This window comes from Canis lupus, chromosome 8, assembly GCF_011100685.1.
Source record: "Canis lupus familiaris isolate Mischka breed German Shepherd chromosome 8, alternate assembly UU_Cfam_GSD_1.0, whole genome shotgun sequence".
Classification (NCBI taxonomy): domain Eukaryota; kingdom Metazoa; phylum Chordata; class Mammalia; order Carnivora; family Canidae; genus Canis; species Canis lupus.
Window position 1 is genome coordinate 13,264,707 of NC_049229.1, and position 20,035 is coordinate 13,284,741.

A 20,035-nucleotide genomic window follows, 5' to 3' on the forward strand; every position below is an offset into this window, starting at 1 on the left:
ATAGATGCAAACCCCTGGCTACAGCACATGCAGCACCTGGAGGATGTGTGCATAAGTGGGTAAAGGGCATCTGGATGAGGCACCAATAGCATCTATCACAGTAGCCCAGTACATTTTGGAAAAGTGTCAGCAAATGAGGCCTCTGTGATGTGTTCAGGGTACAATTCCACTGGAGTTAAAGGGGAATTTAATCCATCATGTAACTCTGACATTACAGCCTAACCACCACCAAACTTACGGCACCGACAAGGTGCTTATCACTCTGCGAGAAGACAGAGTCACACTACACTCGGCAGACCCATTACTCTGCAATCAAAGCCAACCAGGCTTCCACTGCTGACTCCAAATTACGAAGAGGAGAATTTCTAAGGTTGATAATGACCAGTTTCCAAACCACTTCTCCTGCCTCATTTTCCACGCCATCCCTTCAGACACTATCTGCAGCAATGTTCATTCAGAGAACTCTTCCCAATTAACTGTGAACTTTCTCATGTGCATGCTTTTATTAATGCTCTTGCCTGAATTTGGGGTGCCCTCTTTCATCCTTTCTTTGCCTGGTGAAATTTTAGTTAAGGTCCTTCTTTTGCAAGAAATAGAAACCCACTCAGGCCAGCAAGTAAAGTGGGGTTCATATAAGGGCTCTGGATCTTTCAAGGAGAATGGAAAGGAGGGGTGCCTGAGTGGTTCAGTCGGTTAAGTGTCTCCTTCAGCTCAGGTCATGATCCCAGAATCCTGAGATCGAGCCCCCCAACAGGCTCCCTACTCAGTGGGGAGTCTGCTTCTCCCTCTCCCTCTGCCTCTCCCCCCTATAGTGCTCTCCCCCCCCTCTAGTGCTCTCTCTCCTCCCTCTGGTGTGCTTGCTCTCTCTCACACTCACTCTCTCTCTCTCAAATAAATAAATAAAATCTTTTAAAAGAAGAATAGAAAGGAGAGAATCATGGAAAGGCTTTCACAAAGGAAATGGTAATGGCAGCTGGAAAGTCAGCTCTCTCCTGATATGTGGGCCTCTTGTTCTAGAGCATAAATCTTTGAAGGCGGCTTCTTGGTTAAGGCGATATTTCTATTACCCTCTTCACACAGAAGCAGTCCCCCCACAGCTGTATACAAGCCCCATAACCTGCTCCCACTCGAAAGCCACAGGTACTGGACCAGAAAGAGGCTTGGTACCCTCTGGGGCAATTGGAATTTGGAAGTAAGACTAAAAGTTAAATTCTATTTCAGTCTGGCCTACAGTCTTGATCAAGGAAGATATAAAACTGGAAGTCATGGCTTGGCCATCTTGTACCTGCAGGGGTAGATCAATGAGCAGAGAAGGCCAGTCAACAAATGGAAAAAGATCATAAAGCCAAAATGCAGTGAGAAATGGCCAGGGCCTGCCAGCTCTTCAGTTTCTGGTTCCAATCTCTTCCTGAGATGCAGTTACATTTCTGCCCTTGGATTCCATGATATCCCTGCAGCCTGGCGCCTCATAATAAAGGCTTATTTTCAGTTTAACGAGCTCAACTGGAATTCAGGAACCTGCAGCCAATGACTCTTCAAAAACACATGCTTCCCTTACTCATCTCTGTGCATCTGTTTCCTTTGTCCCTTTTACCCATCATTTCCCTTTACCTTCCTACCTTTCTTTTCCCTCTTTTCTTCCCTTTTCCTTCTGCTTCTCCTCTTCCTCCGCCCTTTCTTCTTTTTTCTTTTCCTTCTCCTCTTCCCTCCCTCCTCTCTCTCTCTTTCTCTCTCTTCCTCACTCATCTTCCTCCTTCCTCCTCTCTCCTACTTTGCTTTACCTCGCTGCTCTCAGAATCCAAACACGGCTGCACCTTTATGTCTGCCCAGCAACAAAGCTACTATTCAGCTGCTCTCAATTTTAGACTTCCAGGAAAATTTAATGACATAACTATTGTGCCATCTCCCCGAAGACCCTTGATTCTATAAAGTCAACAAAGAGATCCAGAATCCCATACAAACATAGGTGTAGAGCCCACAGCCACTAAAGGGAGGTGCAGACTGAAACATCCAAAATACAGTACAAGTACAAGCCCTACAAGGGCTTCCATGTCTCCCAGTGAGCAGATTTTCATGCAGCTGCTCGCTCCATATCCCCATCACACATTGCTTGCATCTCTGATAACCTTGTCATTTTCATTCTACTAAATCTTTTTTTTTTTAATTTTTATTTATTTATGATAGTCACATCAGAAAGAGAGAGAGAGAGGCAGAGACACAGGCAGAGGGAGAAGCAGGCAGGCTCCATGCACCGGGAGCCCGACGTGGGATTCGATCCCGGGTCTCCAGGATCGCGCCCTGGGCCAAAGGCAGGCGCCAAACCGCTGCGCCACCCAGGGATCCCTCTACTAAATCTTATTTATACATAGGAACCCATATCAAAACCTTCTTGAGGGCATGGTAGACACATCATAGGCACTGAAAACATGAACCTTAATCTGATTTGTGTACATGAACAGGGGTAGGTTAATACTTGCAATATGATTTTTGATGTGTGGTTCACGAGATAATATGCATTTTGGGAGGAAGAATCTTCACCAAAATATCATTTTCTTCTGTATTTCCAATTATTCTGTTCTCTCTGATTCATGGTACTCTGTATATACTTATTAAATAATCATCACATTGAGGTGTCCCTATTTATTTAAATATCTAATGCCTCACCTGGACTATGAGCTCTCTGAGGGCAGGAGCCATGTCTTTTTTTATCTTTCTATCTCTAACCTAGTACAAGCCTGATGCAAAAGAAGTATCTATTGAATGTTGTGTGTTGGATTGAATTGAATCCAAATCCACATGAGATCTGAGCTAATGACATCTCACCTGCCGGCAGTCATTTACCTGATCTTCTGAGTCGTGTTGGAGACTGAGTGTGGTAAAACTATTCTTAAAAACCACAATTTTGGCAAGACGGCAACCTTCCTTCTCTGAAGGAGCTCGCTTTATTACAAAAGGAAGGCATGACAAATAATTTTGCCCTTAAGAAACACACTTCCTCTTTTTGACAATTTTGACAGCCTACTGCTTAGGTCTGAAAAAGGAGCCCAGAAATAACTTACAGAGGAAACATGGCTCAGGTGTCTTCCCCAGATGCTATTGGTATCTTGAGACTATCCAGAAAGGTAATTTACACATATATACGCATACGCAACAGAATTTAAGTGTGCTTTGTGTTTCCACAGGGTGTCCAAATACTAACATTTGCCATCTGGCCTGCTCAGATGGCTGTTTCTGACATCTGCCCCAAAGTCTAGGTTTGCTTTTGTTTATTATTTGAACATTTATAGAATCTGAGCACTATGCTAGGCACAAGGGATGCAACAATGGAAAGCTGCACTCTGCTCTCGAAAAGTGAGCACAGACCATAAAAAAATAATTGCACAATAATGCAGTAAAATAAAACTATCACGCACTAAAGTAAAACTTACAAAATATAATGGGAATATAGGAGAAGGATCCATTTAATCAGCCTAGGCTGGACAAGGAGATTTCATATAGGAGTCAACTCTTGAGATCATTCACAGAGAATAAAATGATCAGAAGGCAGATAATGGAACCCAAGGAGACACCAACATTAAAGGATAATTCAAGGGGAATCCATGGGGTGACTGAGGAGAAGCAGTCAGAAATGGGGGAGGAAAATTAAGAGAGAGTAAAATCATAAAAAGCAAAGGAGAAGAAAGAACATGGAAGTTCAATAGTGCTGAATAGCCACCTGCAATGAGCACACAAAGTGACTTTGGGATTTGGTTTTTTGAAGTCATGCTGATCTTTAATTTTTAAAAGATTTATTTATTTATTTATTTATTTATTTATTTATTTGAGAGAGAGAGAGACAATAGTGGGGAGACAATAGTTAAGCAGACTCCATGCTAACCAACTGAGCCACCCAGGCACCCCACTCTGATCTTTAAATACCTGGTCTCTGAAGTATCTGCATAGAAACCTGCCAAAAACATCTAATTTTGCCTTGAAGTATAGCCAGCATAATCTATATCACTTGGGCACCATATCACTAGAAATGCAGAAACCTGGGCCCACCAAGGAGATTAATGTGTACTTTAAAGTTTATGAAGCAACAACACCCTTCCCTAAAAAAGTGACAACTTGAAATGCATGATCAGATTGGTGGCTTGCACAGAAAGGTTTCACAAGTTTTCAAATTAAAAAATCAACTTGACAGCTTTACATAACAAAAGGTAATATACACAGAGCATTCTTGTCTATAAACTTCACTTAAATGTTGTGATTATATGGAAGATATTATTACTCCCATTTTACTGACCATGAAACAGGAGCATGAAAAGGTTAAATGTCTTCTTAATGACCACAGTTATAATAAAGAGCAGAGCCTGGATTTGAACCCAGGTCTTCAATTTACTGGCAGGGAGGTGGATTCTGTTCACTGAAAAGAGTAAGAAGTCAGAAATGGGTCTGAATGAAATATGACTTATGGCAATTCAATTTCCTTTGCTCTAATTCTGAATTTGTCAAACAGCCTTCTGAAGATTAGTCTGGCTTACTTTGAATTCTAATTCTGAGATGGGGTGCCCTGGAACAACAAGAGATGACAGGGAAAAAGACAAAATTTTGTAAATGATTTAGCTGACATTATCATTCATAATTCTTTTCTGAAAAAAAAAATGCTTCAACCAAGCAGATAAACTGAGTTTCTGAATTATCAGTGCTTAGAGTCTGCTATAACCTATATGAGCTTTACAATGAGGCATACCACAGCAAAGGGTTAGAGAGAAAGTACATCAGGAATGGGCAAGGTTAGTAGTTTTGACTTCCTCAAAATGAACAACTTTTTTTCACAATGTCTAAAGAAGTTGGGTCAGATCTGAACTGGCAATGCAGGGGCGGTGGGGGGTGCGGGTGGAGGATAGCTCAGTGATAGAGCATTTGACTTGGCCGGCATTGTTACCCAAGAGGTTTAATTTGGTGGGTAAAGGGGGACAACAGATGCTTCTGAGTTGATATAATCATTCCTTCTCATCAGTCGTGTGGACAAATCATGATTCTATGGAGGTCAGTCTAGTTTGAAAGAGTACTTGGCCACTGGTGATATTCTCAAGAAAGGGGTTGGCAAGAGTTAAGTAGGGCTCTAACCAAATGGTCTTGGGTTCAGAGCTGGGGGTCAGCCTCTAATAGGAAGTAGAATAAATTTAAGAAATCAAGAAAAACACCCAGCAATATATCTCAGTGGTTAAGGGCATGGATTTCAGAACCAGCTAGACAAGTTTTCAGGTCCCAGCACTTCATCTTACTGTGTGACCATGGGAAAGTCACTTAACCTCTCATAAGCCTCAACTCCAGACCAGATCAACAGTAATAACTACCTCACAAAGTTGTTGCAAAAATTAAACAACAAAAGATTATATAACATACTTAACATGTGTTATAACTCAGAGGAAACATTTAAAACCAGATGTTATCATCATCATCTGGTCTTGAGCATTTCCAATGGAGTTGAGGGTAAAAGCCTCAGTGGGTAGACCCCCAGGTGGGGTTTTTTTTTTTAATAAATTAATTTTTTAGTGGTGTTCAATTTACCAACATACAGAATAACACCCAGTGCTCATCACGTCAAGTGTCCCCCTCAGTGCCCGTCACCCACTCACCCCCACCCCCCGCCCTCCTCCCCTTCCACCACCCCTAGTTCGTTTCCCAGAGTTAGGAGTCTTTATGTTCTGTCTCCCTTTCTGATATTTCCCACACATTTCGTCTCCCTTCCCTTATATTCCCTTTCACTATTATTTATATTCCCCAAATGAATGAGAACATATGTTTGTCCTCCGATTGACTCATTTCACTCAGCATAATACCCTCCAGTTCCATCCACGTTGAAGCAAATGGTGGGTATTTGTCATTTCTAATGACTGAGTAACATTCCATTGTATACACAGACCACATCTTCTTTATCCATTCATCTTTCCATGGACACCGAGGCTCCTTCCACAGTTTGGCTATTGTGGACATTGCTGCTAGAAACATTGGGGTGCAGGTGTCCCGGCCCCAGGAACACCAGAAATGAGCAAACAATCAGACTTCACCTGTTCATGGAAATGAGGCACATTGGAAACATTACCAGGCCTGCATTGGGCTGGGTTCAGGTTTGTCTGAGCTGAACTGGTGGAAGACCTCACATGCTGTACTTGTTAGTGTCTGAAGGGTTGGACATAAACAACCCTGGAAGGAAATTTATTCCTATGGCCCAACTCTAGCTGCTAGCCAGTTAGCTCTTTTCTCTTTATAACAATGATAAAAGCTTTAATAAAGAAATGCCTTGAAACTCTGGACTAAAATTATTTTCTATTATTCTAGTCAGCTGTGTCTTTCTCGATCCTTCTCTCACTCTACCTCCTCCAATCTGAAAAAATACTGAAGAGTTATTGAAAATACCTTATAATTTATTCTGTGATGGAATGATTTCCCTAGACTATAAACAAAGGGAAAGGTCTTTAAGTGATGTTAACTCAAGCTGGTAGGAGAGGAGATATAAATATTCCCTCTAGTACTTGGGCAAATTGGAGAAGATCACTCCCAGGACTTCCTGATAAGATTAATACTGAAGATTTCCTGGTGGGCTTTGTTATACTTTTGGAAGGGAGGAAAACTATTTCCAGGGTTCCCAAAGAGGCCTCTTGTGACCCAAAACAGCTAGTTAACCACCTGCTAGCAGCAGGCAAATAAAACCTCCATATTACATGACTTCATCTGTACAACCTCACAGGCGTCCAGGCCTGGATGCCTGCAGATCTGCTGTCTGTCCTCCAGGCCCCAGGTCCTGCTCTCATTCTGCAGAGCATGGAACTGCAAATAATTCTTAGTTAGTAGGGAAATGATGAATTCGCTTTGTTTTTATCTCTACTCTGTAGAGTACAGATCATCCTGCCTCAGCAGATTTACTCCACCCTTTCTCTTTTTCTGTTCTGGGGCCAAAGTTTAGTCTTAGGCATCAGCCTTCTTCTTCTTGTCTCTTCCTTCTTTCTGTAGGGTTTTTTTTTTTTTTTTTTTTTTTTTTTTTTTTGGTGAAATGCTAGAATTCAGAGGTCAGAATCATTGACATTGTCAGGGATGCCTTTTCTAGCCTGCAAGTCAGGGCCAAAGCTGCTTAACAGGGTTCGGGGCAGGCTGGTAAGAGAGTCTGCGGTGACTTGACCTCTGTTTCTCTAGCTTACAACATAAATAGGTTTTATTTAATGAGACATAAATGATACTGAAATGTTTGCTAAAGTTGAAAAAGAATAGGACTGGTAAAGGGGATGGGTAAAAAGACAGGGTTAAGGAAGACCAGTAAGACCCCTTTCAGCTAAAACTCTCAGGTTAGGTGATGACACCAATCTACCCCATCCCACCCCCCCAAAAAGTTCACCCTGTCTTTTTCTTAAAAGAACTGCTGGAAATGTTAACCTATTTTCATGATGCCAACTGAGAATGCTTCCTTCTTCTCTTTTCATGTGTTTGCCATAAAAAAATAAAAATAAAAATAAACCCTTCAATTTAGGCCACTTCATACTGCTTCCTTCTATAAGTCCCAAGTCTCTCTTGTAGTTGAGCTATGTTTTCCCTTCAGGGAGATGTCATCTTGCTGAAGACAGGAAGCAACATGCCGGTTTAAGTTCTGGAAACCAACCAGATCGCCAGGAAATCCTGGGGGCCTAGGCATCAGCCTCTTTGAAAATTGATTCCCCAAAAATAATAAGAAGGCAGCAGAGGACCTCTCTGAACCCCAGCTCCCCAGGACCAATGATTCATAACCATTAACTGGGTTAAAACTTTTCCTGATGAAGCACTTTGTTTTCTCAAATGTCAAATGGTTATAAGAGCAGGAAACCCAAGGTCATCTTCCACTTGGAGCAAGCCTAGGAACTGACACACTCCACTGGGGGGGCCACAGTGTATATTTTCACTTACACTTGATCTGGTCTTCCTCTACTCCCACAGATTATCCTTACTTTCTTTCCCTTCTACTATCCCAAAGGGAGAGAGCTCAAGGTTTCACTAGCTTGGCACCTTAAAAAAAAAAAAAAAAAAAAAGAAGAAGAAGCAAACTCAGGAGACCACAGACCCTTGGCATCCCTCCAGTTGCTACAACTCAAGGTAATTATGGTCAGTATCAGAGCATGAAGGTCACTTCAAGATGTCAATCCTCAGCAGACATGAAGAAATGCCTGTCTAATGGCAAAGGGACACATACAGAGACCATGTTAAACAAGTTCCAAATTCTAAAAGCAAAGCCTTACACATGCAAGATTATGCTCTTTCAAATTAAAACAATAGTAGTGAATAATCTGGCATATTTCCCACAAAGATCTTGAAAACAATGTTATTACCTATGTTTCTAGATAAAAGTTTCACCTCCTAAATTTTTTTTTATTGCAGGCCTGCTGTGTGCAAAGACTGTGATAGTGGTGCCAGTTCCTCTATCTGTTAGCCGCAAATCTTGGGTTTGATTAGTTCAGGAGGTTGAAGGAGAACATGAGACCCAATAGAGATGTATATTCAAGGTACCTACTTGGGAAAAAAATTTTAAATAAATAAATAAATAAATAAATAAATAAATAAAATAAATAAATAAATAAATAAATAAATAAATAAATTTTAAGATTTTAAAATTTAAAAATTAAAAAAAAATTTTAAAAAGGTACCTACTTGGAACTGTAGAATTTCAGAGCTTATAGATGAAAGCCCATGGAGATGAAGTAACTTGGTCAAGATTAGTCACACTACTCCAAAGCCAGGACAAGAATACAGGTCTCCTAAGGTCCAATCTAGGGCTTTTTAGCTTGTATTCACCTCTTTAGGTTACCAAAGTCTTGCCAATCTGAGTCACAAGAAAGAAGACAAAGACTTTGGCAGCAGGAACCCATGGCACATATGGCCCTGGAAATGTCAGAACCAGGGCTTGCTGGGAGAGAAAATTGCCTGCAGCTATTGCTCAAGTTACCAGAAAAGGTTGGGAAAAAAAACAGTATCCAAAGGACCTGTCTGGGGCACCTGGCTGGCTCAGTCAGTAGAGTATGCAACTCTTGATCTCAGAGTTGTGAGTTTGAGCCCCATGTTGAGTTGTAGAGATTACTTAAAAATAAAATCTTTTTTAAATTAAATAAGTAAATAAGAAAGGCCTGCCTGATATGACTGAAGGTTATCCAAGATGGCGATATGGGAAGATCCCAAACCCACCTCCTACCATAGACACACCTAATCTACAGCTACATATAAATCATTTCCCTCTGAAAAAGACCTGGAAACTAGATAAATTGCTCTTTGTAGCAAAGAATAAAAGACATAGGTAAGAGAGAAACAGTCTTGCAAAAAAAACCCACCCCTAGTGTGGTGATACACTATAAAGAGAGACCATACCAGACAGGCACTTCTCCCAGAGGGACAAGAAGTTGCTACCCCTCAGTGCACACCCCAACCCCCAGACCTGTACCAGAGAGATCAACTCCCAGAATGTCCAGCTTAGAAAACTACAGGCCTGATGTCTGGGGGCCCAAAGAGCCAAAGAAACTGAGATTTCCCCTCATAGAGGGCTCACATGAGGTCTTGCTCACCCTTAAGCCCAGTGAAAAAAAGAGCAGTTTGAAAAGTGCCTAGGCTGTATGTGAGGAAGATTCATTTGCTGGAGCATTAGCTGGAAGGGAAAAAGATAGTTGTGATGATCCCCCAAGACAGTGGTGCTGGCAGGCACCAATGTTGCACTCTCCATTATAGTCTGCTAGCACAGACAAACAAGCTCAGACATGGCACCCTTTGGCCACCTCGCTGGGATGGGTGGGGGGCAAGTGGTCCTGGCACTTGTTGTGAGTGGAGAGTACACAGGCAGTTGCAATGCTCCCCTGCTCCCTGGCTGAAGCAGGTGAGCACAAAAACTCATAGAATTCTTGGGCTCCCTAGCTAAAATTGGGGAGCATGGACCATTGCAAAACTTCTCTGCCCCCTTGGCTGGGCCTGGTGAGTGAGCCATCAGGGCATTCTTTTGCTGCCAGCTTAAAGCTGGCACACACACACACACAAACACATACACACACACACACACACACACACACACACACACAGCACTCTCACTGCACTGCTGAAGCCCACAAACACACAGTCAAAATGTCTTCCTGATGCACTTCCAAAGCCAGCAACTGAAGCCCCCACACTCTCCAGCTGCCTTGCTAAAGCCAGCAGGCATGAGCAATCCACACAGAAGATGTCCCTTGATTACCTGGCTCTGGTGGCCAAAAGGGCTAGTGTTCCAGAGCTCCATGGGACTGTAACAGTCAGAAGGACAGTTCTGTTATATAGTTATACATACAGTTATGGAGTACACTCCAGTATTCAGTTATATACACAAAGGCACTATACATATAGCATACTGAGACACAGTCCCAGACTTCCTATAAAAAAGGCCTATTTTCTTAACCTGGCTCTTTTTAGCCTGTGGAACATGCTTCAGATTTCCCACACATCTAGAGGCTAAGTAGGTACTCCCAGGAAACATAAACAAGGAGACACCAACCTCAAAAACCCTGTCAGTCTCTTTTTTTTTTTTAAGATTGATTGATTGATTGATTGATGATAGACATAGAGAGAGGCAGAGACACAGGAGGAGGGACAAGCAGGCTCCATGCCAGGAGCCCGACACGGGACTTGATCCCGGGACTCCAAGATTGTGCCCTGGGCCAAAGGCAGGCGCCAAACCGCTGAGCCACCCAGGGATCCCCAACTCTGTCAGTCTTAATACAGCTCAGCAAGACTCCTCAGAAAGGTGCTACACTCATCTAGAGTGCCAATTATTGTGACTGTTGCCCAGGTGAAACCTCCAGACCTCCTGGAGGTGGAGGTCAGCAGGATTTATGACTGTGGCCCCACCAGACTATATATATTTGCATACATTTTTTAATATTTGTGTACTTTAAAAGCTGCTGCCTGAGGGTCTGTCTTTCAATCAGCCTGAAACTAGGTGATAAATGAGATTCCTCCCCTTGGATCACTGACAGCTCTTGGCTCATCCTCAATGATGAGGGCATATCAAGAATAAATCAGGTGGTTTAGACAATCACAAAGGTTTGAGAGAAACCAAGAGCTAGGACAAGACTGAACAAGCAGGATCATCACCCACACAGGGCCACTCCTTCAAGACTGAGAGGTAGCTGTTTTTGCCTACTATATAGAAACATGCACATGGAGTCAAGCAAAATGAGGAAATAGAAAAATATGTTCCAAACAAAAGAACCAGACAAAGCCTCAAAAAAAGACCTGATGATATAGAGATGAGTAACCTACCTGATAAGAATTCAAAATAATGTTCATAAAAATGTTCCCTGAACTAGGGAGAAAAATGAATGAACACAGTGAGAACTGCAACAAAGAGATAGAAAGCAGAAGTCACAGAGCTGAAGAATACAATAACTAAACTAAAAAATACACTAGAGGGGTTCAACAGCAGCCTGGATGAAGTAGAATAATGGAACAGGAAGCTGAAGATAAAGCAATAGAACTCACTGTGATGGAGCAGCAAAAACAAAAAAGAATGTTTTTCAAATGAAGATTACTAAGGAACCTCTGAGATGACATCAAGTGGAATAGCACTCACATTATTGGGGTTCCAAAAGAAGAAGAAAGAGGGAAAGATGTAGAAAACTTATTTGGAGAAATAAGGGCTGAAAACTTCCCTGACCTAGTGAAGACAACAGACCATCCAAGTCCAGGAAACCCAAGAGTTCCAAATAAAATGGACCCAAAGACAGCCACATCAAGACACATTATAATTAAAATGTCAAAAGATAAAAATAAAGAACCTTAAAAGCAGCAAGAGAAAAACTATTATTACATACAAGGGAAACCTCATAAGGCTATCAGTAGATTTCTCAGCAGAAACCTTGCAGGCCAGAGGAGAGAATCATGATCTACTCAAAGCATTGAAAATATAAAACTTCCAGCCAGGAATACTCTACAAGGAAAGTTTAACATTCAGATTTGAAGTAAAAATACAGAGTCTTCCAGACAAGCAAAAAGCTGAAGTTCATCATTACTAAACCAGCCTTACAAGTAATAATAAAGATATTTCTTTAAGTTGAAAAGAAATGACACTAATAACAACAAACAAAAGTAACAACTCACTGGAAAAGTTATATATAATAAAGGTAGTGGATTAATCACTTATAAAGCTACTGAGAAGGCTGAAAGACAAAAGCTGTAAAATTAACTAAAACTACAGTAATTAGTTAAGGGATACATAAAATTAAAAACTGTAAAAAATGACACCAAAAACATAAAACCGGGTGGAGGGGGGGTGGGGTAAAAATGTAGGATTTCAGAATGTGTTCAAATTTAAGTTGGTGTTTAAGATTCATAGTTATTCACACAAGATGATATATGTAAACTTCATGATAACCATAAAGCAAAAACGTACAGTAAATATCAGAAAGAAAATGAGAAAGGAATCTAAACATAACACGAAGGAAATTCATTAAATCACAAAAGAGGAATGGGTGGCTCAGCAGTCGAGCATTTGCCTTTGGTTCAGGGCATGATCCTGGGATCCAGGATCAAGTCCCATATCAGGCTCCCTGTGAGGAGTCTGGTTCTCCTTCTGCCTATGTCTCTGCCTCTCTCTCTAATAAATAAATACATCTTAAATAAATAAATAAATAAATAAATAAATAAATAAATAAATAAATAACCTACGAAGGAAGAAAGCAAGACAAGAAGAAAGGAACAAACAGAAACTGCAAAAACATCCAGCAATCAATCAACAAAATGGCAATAAGTACATACTTATATTAATAATTACTTTAGAGTAAATGGACTAAATTTTCCAATTAAAGACATGAAGTGGCTGAATGGATAAAAGGAAAACAAGACACATCTTTATACTGCCCATAAGAGATTTACTTCAGAAGCAAGGATACCCACAAACTGAAAGTGATAGAAAAAGATATTCTGTGTAAATGGACACAAAAAGAAAGCTGGAAAAAAACAAAAACAAAAACAAAAACAAAACAAAAAGAAAGCTGGTGTATCTATATGCCTATCAGACAAATAAACTTTAAAGGCTTTGTAATAAAAGACAAAGTGGGGCACTACATAATGACAAAGGAGTTAATCCAGCAGGAAGATATAACACTTATAAATATATGTGCACCCAACAGAGGAGCACCAAAATATATACAGCAAATATTAACAGACCAAAAGGGGAAAACTGACAGCAATACAACAATAGTGGGGGAGTTTAACATCCCACATACATCAATAGATAGATCACCCAGATAGAAAATCAATAAGAAAACATCAGGCTTATATGATGCATTAGACCAGAGGAGCTTAAGAAATATACAGAACATTCCATCCCAAATAATTAGAATACCCATTCTTCTCAAGTGCACAGGGAGCATTCTCCTGGGTAGATCACATGGTAGGCCACAAAACAACTTTTAAGAAATGCAAGAAGAATTTATTATTAGAAGGTTGACATTATATCTAGCATCTCTTGACCACATGATATAAAACTAGAAATTGATTACAAGAAAAACACTGAAAAAACTGCCAACACATGGAGATTAAACAATATGTTACTCAACAATTAGGTCAACAAATAAATCAAAGGAGAAAGAAAAGAACACCTAGAGACAAATGAAAACAGAAATGTACCAAAATCTATAGGATGTTCCAAAAGTAGTTGTGAGAAGGAAGTTCATAGCAATACATACCCCACCTGAAGAACCAGAAGAAACCTCAAATAAACAATTTCACTCCACACCTAAAGGAACCAGAAAAAGACCAAGTGAAGCCCAAAGTTAGTAGAAGAAAGAAAATAAACATCAGAGCATAAATAAATGGAATCGAGACTAAAAAGACAAAAGAAGAGATGAATGAAACTAAGAGCTGGTTCTTTGAAAATATAAACAAAATTGACAAAACTTTAGCTAGACTCACCAAGAAAAAAAGAGTGGGGGGGGGGGCAGTTCCAAATAAATAAAATCAGAGATGAAAGAGAAGTTAAAATTGATACAAAGGATCAAAAGAGATTACTATGAACAATTACATGCCAACAAATTGGACAAACTAGAAAAAAAAGGATAAATTTCTAAAAATTCAAAACCACAAACTATCATCTTACAGCTGTCACAATGGCTATCATGAAAAAGACAAGAAATAGCAAGTAAGGAAAGATGTGAGGAAAAGGGAACCTTTGTACACTGCGGGTGAGAATGGTGCAGCCATTGTGAAAAACAGTATGGAGGTTCCTCAAAAAATTAAAAATAGAACTACCATATGATCCAGTAATTCCACTACTGGGTATCTAGCCAAAAAAAAAAAAAAATGAAAACACTAATTTGAAAAGATATATGAATCCCTGTGGGGGTCTTTTGTCATTTTTTTTTAATTATTTACAATAGCCAAGATATGGAAACAACCTAAGCATTCATCAGTGGATGAATGGATAAAGATGTGATACACACATACACACATATACACATATACACACACACTGGAATACTACTCAGCCATAAAAAATAATGAAATTCTGCCACTTGCAACAACACAGATGGACCTAGACAATATTATGCTAACTGAAATAAGTCAGACAAGAAAGGCAAATACCACATGATTTCACTTATATGTCGAATTTAAAAAACAAAACCCAGACACAGATAGTGGTTGCCAGAAGGGAAGGGGGTAGGGGATCTGAAATGGACAAAGGGGTGTAAGAGCTACAAACTTCCAGTTACAAAATAAGTCATGGGGATGCAATGTACTGTGTTGACTTTGTAAGGTTACAGAAGGTAACTAGACTTACCGTGGTGACAATTTCACAGTGCATACAACGTTGAATCACTACGTAGCACACACACCAACCTATACAGTATTCATGTCAATTATATCCCAATAATTTAAGTCAAAAATAAAAGGGCCTGTCTGACTCCAAAAGAAGGAACAATACAAAGAACAAACTAAACTATTCACTCTTGTGGTAGCCAGGCTCCCTCAATGAGGCACACTTCTCAGTATTCACTCCCCTGTAAAGCCCACTCACACCAATCAAGCGCAATGCAAGTAATGTTAGTCTTTCATCTTTCACCCCTGAATGCTCACTCTTAGATTGCATCTTCTCAGAACCTGGCAACTACTATGCTTTGAGAAGCTCGGGTTGTCACCAGGACAGGCCATGTTAAGTTGCTTCAGTGGGACAACTCGGCTGAGCCTTCAGCCAGTAGCCAGCATCAAATGCCTGTCATGTGAGTGAGCCAAATGGCTGGCCAGCCCCTTCAAGTCTTTTTTTTTTTTTTTTTTTTTTTTTAAGATTTGTATTTATTTATTTCAGAGAGAAAGAGAGAAAACACTAGTAGGGAGGAGGGGCAAAAAGAGGAGGAGGGGGAGAGGGAGAAAGAGAAGCAGGCTCCCCGCTGAGCAAGGAGTCCAATACGGGCCTCAATCCCAGGACCCTGGGATCATGACCTGAGCTAAAGGCAGATGCTTAACTGAGCCACCCAGGTGATGCTACAGGCCTACCCAATATCTGACTGCAAGTGCAAGAGAAACCCTAGGTGACAACTGTCTACCTATGCCCAGCCAACCTGAAGACTCATGAGAGATAACTGTGTTCCAAACCACTAAGGTTTGAGTGGCTGTTCTGCAGCAATGGATACCTACAACAATTCCTTTACACAAAATGGGACAGACAGGAAAATTCTAGAAATCACTGGCAAGGCATCTTTTTTCTTTCTTTTTCTTTTTTTCTTTTCTCTCTCTCTTTTTTTTTTTTTTTTTTTTTTTTTTTTTTAAGTGAGAAAGAGAGAATGAGCTTAAGCATGCAGAAGGAAGGGGCAGAGGGACAGGGAGGTAGAGAATCTTAAGCAGGCTCCACACCTAGTGCAGAGCCCAACGCAGAACTCAATCTCACAACCCTGAGGTCGTGACCTGAGCCGAAATCAAGAGTCAGACACTTAACTGAAAGAGCCACCCCCAGGGCCCCAGTAAGGCATCATTTTTAAATAAGGACTTCCTCGAGGTTTAAAAAAAAAATAGCACAACTTGAAAGAGAGAGGTATGAATTTTTGTGGAGTAAATGCTGGCAAACTGGGAGGTTTACACAAGGAAGTAACCAAAAGAATCAGACATCAAGGACACTAAAGGGAAATAGAAACTGCTCAAACTTAAACTTAATGAACGCCCAAGGGTATTCATTATGCACGTCACCCCAGCAATAAATACTTCAGAAGTAAATCAAATGGAGGACGATGCAGAAGAGAGAAGAAATGCAAAGAGTAATCAAGGGGAAGAAAGAGGCATATGCTCTGCTCGGTACAAAACCATCTGGAACACACCAGAGGAGGGTGAGGCAGTGTGGAATGAACAGAATATCATGCTTTGGAGACTATAAGAGATTGTCCAAGTCATTCATGGGAATAACAAGCAAAGCTAAGAGGGATAATGAGAAATGTTTCAAATGTGCTTGGAGAAAAAGGTCAGAGCAGGAGACTAGAGGTCTGGGAGTGACACAGAAGGGCTTTTATGAACAACAGCAGCAACATGAGCTAATGGAGCGATTATCACATGATAATCAGGCTTCGGTGCTAAATGTTAATAGTCACTGCCCAGCTTGGGCCTTAGAGTAATTCAACCAGTTACAAGATCTTAGCAGAAATTGTCAAGATCTCTCACTGGGTCCCAAAGTTCGCAAAGGTCGCTACTGGCGACCTGGTTAAAAAGCAGCTTTGGATTTTATTCTTTCCTTCAATGGTCACAAAGATTAAGGAGCAAGTGCCTGAGTCAAACTCACTTGCTCCAGGAGGAGACATTGATGGAAATCAAGACTGGCTGAAAATGGGGGTTCTAATAACCTCGGGGAGCAAGGACATCACTGTAGAGCAGGGACATTGCTTTGGAGACTGTTTCAGTTCCCCTTGTCCCTGCACTGTCATAATGCAGTCGAGTATTACCTCGTCATTTAAGTCTTCTCCCAAGTCTGGAACATTGCAAGGTAAATCAGGTGGAGGTTTTTCATCATATGTTAAAATAAAATACCCTCAAGAGAACTTCTAATATATACCAGAAATTGGGCTAGAAGTTTTACATACATTAAGTCAATTCCAAGAACCATGAGATGGTCATTTCAACTCTGGTTTTACAGGTGAAGAAACTCAGGCTTAGCATAGCTAACTTCCTAGCCCAAGATGACAGTCAGTAATAATAACAAGATCATATCTTGTACTGAGTCAGGCTCCATTCCAAATGCTTTCACATATACTCTCATTTCACTCCCACAGCAACACTGGGAAGGAGGCACTATTACTAACCCATTTTAGCTACCAAGTCAATGGTGCAACTGGATCTCAGTCTCACCCTGAACCACCTCGCCATACGGTCTTTCAAGCTAGAAGTCCATGTCTGGCTGATTCCAAAAGCCTGTGTTCTTTTCTTTGTACCCCACTTCCCCCATGACTTCTTTAGTAAGTTCCCAATATATAGGAATCCAAAATTAAACCTCCATAGCTTGAGAAATTCCAGAAAATCATCCTGAACACTATCCAGAGCTTTCTAATTAGCTACATAGATTATGTTGCCCATTCTGACCCTAAACCAATGCCCAATGTCCTCATTACCAGTCCCCTAAAGGGAAAAGGGATGCTGACTAAGGCCAACTGTTGGAATTTGGAGTTATCTCTGAAAGTCAGATTGAAACAGCTCATTAGGGGAGCCTGGGTGGCTCAGCAGTTTAGCGCCGCCTTCAGCCCAGGACGTGATCCTGGAGACCTGGGATCGAGTCCCACGTCAGGCTCCCTGCATGGAGCCTGCTTCTCCCTCTGCCTGTGTCTCTGCCTCTGTCTCTCTCTCTTGATTAAATAAATAAAACCTTTACAAAAAAAAAGAAAAGAAAACGGAAAACAGCTCATTAAATTGTGGGTGAAGGGGACAGGGAACAGCTCACTGGCAGAGTCTATATTCTGAGACAAGATACACCTTCAAGATTAGGAAGGCAAGTAATATTTTACTGCAAAACAAGCAGAGAAAAGAGAGATACCCAGGTTCCAAACAGAAACTCAACTGCTAGGTTCTCACTCTGAGGAAAAAGCAGGAGGGACAAGAATCCAGATGCGGTGTGAGGTGTGCCTCTCCTGCTCAGAGAGTCTTTCTTCCCTTTTCAGTGTATATGCCCAGGGCACCCCAGGTGGCTTAGTTGGTTAGCGTCTGACTTCTGCTCAGGTCATGATCTCAGGGTCCTGAGATCGAGCCCCTCGTCAGGCTCCCTGCTCAGGGGGGAGTCTGCCTCTCCCCCATCCTCTGCCCTCCTCACCTTGTGCTCTCTCACTCACTCGCTTGCTCTCACTCCCTCTCTCTCTCAAATAAATAAATAAAATATTTTTAAATAAAATTTTAAAAATAAAAAAATAAATGTGCATGCTGCCAAGAAGCTAACAGTCTTCAAAAATTTTTTAAGAATTCCTTTTTTTCTTAAGTTAATTTTCAGTCAATAAGAGTCACATGATTGAGGGTTGTTGCGAAGGTTTTTCTTTTCTTTTTTTTTTCAACAACAGGAGAAATAACTTAGCTCCTGAGTTAGTGGAAGCAAACACCCTAATACCTAAATGTAAATGTCAAGGCCCAGAGCCCAGTCACCCTAAGTTTTATAAAACCTTCTCTACCAGGTGGTCCTTACACCAGTATCCAGGTCCAGAGGAAGGAAAGTTTACAATTAAAAATCTTGAACAATTAAGAATCCTGAACAAGTATCATTTAGTTCCTCCCCATATGCTTTGCTCCAACAGACTTGGAGCCCATTTCCAACACAGTTCTCACTTGCTACCTACCAAAGAATGTGTCTTCAATACACACAGCCCAGAAGGCTCAGCAGAAACACAGTTTTCAAGTTCTCTAAACAGTATCTAAGAGTCAGAACAAGTCTTTGTAGAATCAACAATGAGAGGAATATCTCTGGGAATCAACCCAGAAGGGATCGAAAACAGAAGAGATACCACAACTAGGGTATCACAAAGTAAGGTTCCTAGTCACCCTGGGGGCAGAGAGTACAGCAAAGAGGGCCTTCTGTTCCTTAGGGAGAACATAAAGGAATAGCACTGACTCACACACCCATACACACACACTGCACATGCATGTGCCTGCACATAGACACAGTAACACACCAATCTCGAACTGCCCATCCCTCCCCAGCTATACACTCTGTGGCCTGTTGGGCTGAAGGGTGACCATACCCTAAGTTGACTGGAAGTGAGCACTTAGCAGAATCCTCTCCCTACCTGCTAACAGGCCCCTGTGGTGTGTGAGGTAAGACCTGGGATGCCTGACCTTTGTATTAGCTATCCACTCCAGTGTAGTAAGTTACCCCAGGACCTACCTGCCTAAAACAACAAGCACTTATTATTCCATACGATCTTTGAGGGTCAGGAATCCAGAGACAACTGAGTGGTTCTGGCTCAGAGTTTGTCACAAGATTACCGTCAGGATGTTGGCTGAGGTTTACCTGGGGCTGAAAAATCTGCTTCCAAGATGGCTCACTCCATATCTGTTGGCTGGAGGCCTGGGTTCTTGCCACATAGACCTCTATGTCAATCTGTTTGAGTGTCATCACAACATGGCAGCTGAGTAAGTGATCAAGAAAGAGTACAGCAGGGGCACCTGGGAAGCTCCTTGGTTGAGTGTCTGCCTTTCGCTCAGGTCATGATCCTGGGGTCCTGGGATTGAGTGCTGCAGGGAACCTGCTTCTCCCTCTCTCTGTGTCTCTCATGAATAAGAGAATAAAATATTAAAAAAAGAAAAAAAGAGCACAGCTGAAGTCATAATATCCTTTATGACCTAGCCTCAAGGTCTATTCCAAGCACAATAGCAAGTTTAGGCCTGCATATCTTTGCCATTTTGTGATCTCTAGTTCCAATGTCTGAGAGCAAATATTTAAGTAAGGGCACACTAAGAACAAGCAATAAAAAGGTAGGGGATGGCAAAAGTTTTTCTGTACACAGGTAGATGGTAAATATTTTAGCTCTAAGGCCATCCAGTCTCTGTCGCAACCACCTGT

The 20,035-nt window shown here is 41.2% G+C and overlaps 1 long non-coding RNA gene across 1 annotated transcript in view; it reads right to left on the reverse strand.

Moving 5' to 3' along the window:
* The window catches only part of LOC119872835, a 44,849-nt gene extending 25,106 nt beyond the window's left edge, over positions 1-19,743 (reverse strand). Inside the window, exon 1 of the long non-coding RNA XR_005363130.1 lies at positions 19,484-19,743. This is a non-coding gene — a long non-coding RNA (uncharacterized LOC119872835). The remainder of the gene's footprint in view (positions 1-19,483) is intronic.
* Between the last annotated feature and the right edge of the window lie 292 nt (positions 19,744-20,035).